Consider the following 1,498-nt stretch of genomic DNA (forward strand, 5'->3'; position numbering starts at 1 on the left):
ATACCAAAAAAAAAAATGTAAATTTAAATATCCACTGAAAATATTATTTTCACTATTTTTTATTGAAGTTTATTTCGTTAATTTCAACCATGTCTTGAATTGCAATGTTCGTATTCCAAAACAAAACAAGTTGAGATCTATTGCTTTTACTTGATCATCCCACCAACGAAACATTAACGTCTCATTAGGTGAGTCCTTATTAACAAATAATAAGAAACTCTGAGAGTACTTTATTACCAAAGCTTTTGTTTTATTTTTGAGGAAATTACTTTTGATCGATCTCTCTAAAAGCTCTTATAGTGAGACAAAACATTTATAGCAAATAATTAAAATATATTTAAAAGTAACTTTTGACTTTTCAAACATTCTGTTAAACAGTTTCGTAGTGTGTTGCATGACTTCTTGTATGTTTACAAAGGAACTCACCAGGCCACTGTTTGAGCCCCATTATATATGAAAATGCATTTCTCCAAACCCATTTTCAAATACACATTCTCTCAGTAAAATAATTTTACACGTAAACTTAAAATTTTTTTTAGTTTTAATCACACATTTTTTAAAAATTACTATTACAAAATACATTCTTTCAAAAAACTGGAACTCAATCAATAAGTTGTTAATATTTTATTAGCGAGACCATTGAGCGAAAAAAAAAGAAAAGAAAAAGAAAAAAGAACCATATCTCAACTCAAACGAAACAAAGCACGTCTAAATAGCCTTAAAAATGTTCTTTTAAAACTAAGTTGTCGTTGCTGTATTACTTAAATATAAGTATTTTTTTGCTTTATATGCACATGACGTCACAAAAAGCTTAAAATAAATAAAATTTGACTCTTTTGACAATAATCGACAACTTTGTTTGGGTTGGTGAGAGGCGTGAATACATCATGGAATCCATATCCATTTTCAAAGAGGCTTTATTTGGAATCTAATGATTCCACTTATTTCAAATACCATATTTTCACCCACTTATGAACTATTCCTTTTTTTTTTTTTTTTTTAAAGCATCGCAAAATATCTCAAAGTGTTCCATAGGTGAGGTCAAACTACGAGTTCGATGGTAATTTCAATGGTTTTTAATTTTTTATTTTCATTCGTAACTAGGGATGACAATTAGTCCTGTCTCGAGGGGTTGGTGTAACTCTCTGCTCTTGGCGGGGTGCGAGGCGTGGCAGGGATGCCTAACCCCCTGAAAAGGAAAAATAATAAAATAATAGTAAAATAAAAAAAATAAACGTGGCAAGTTGTGCCCTGCCCAAGGCAGGGTGGGACACCCGCTCCGTTGCCATCACTATTCGTAACGAGATCATATTCCAAACATATTTCTATGTTTCTTGATCAAACAAACCAATTCAGAGGGTGTTTGGTAGAGATTTTGAGGATTAATTTTTTAACTGTTAAGATAAAAGCGAGTCCTATCTGTGAGCGAAGGATTTAAAAATGACGGCTGAAATAGTGAAATAACGGTCAAAAAATTGATTTTAATTGGCTTAAAATC

Source organism: Olea europaea, chromosome 7 (assembly GCF_002742605.1).
Source record: "Olea europaea var. sylvestris chromosome 7, O_europaea_v1, whole genome shotgun sequence".
Classification (NCBI taxonomy): domain Eukaryota; kingdom Viridiplantae; phylum Streptophyta; class Magnoliopsida; order Lamiales; family Oleaceae; genus Olea; species Olea europaea.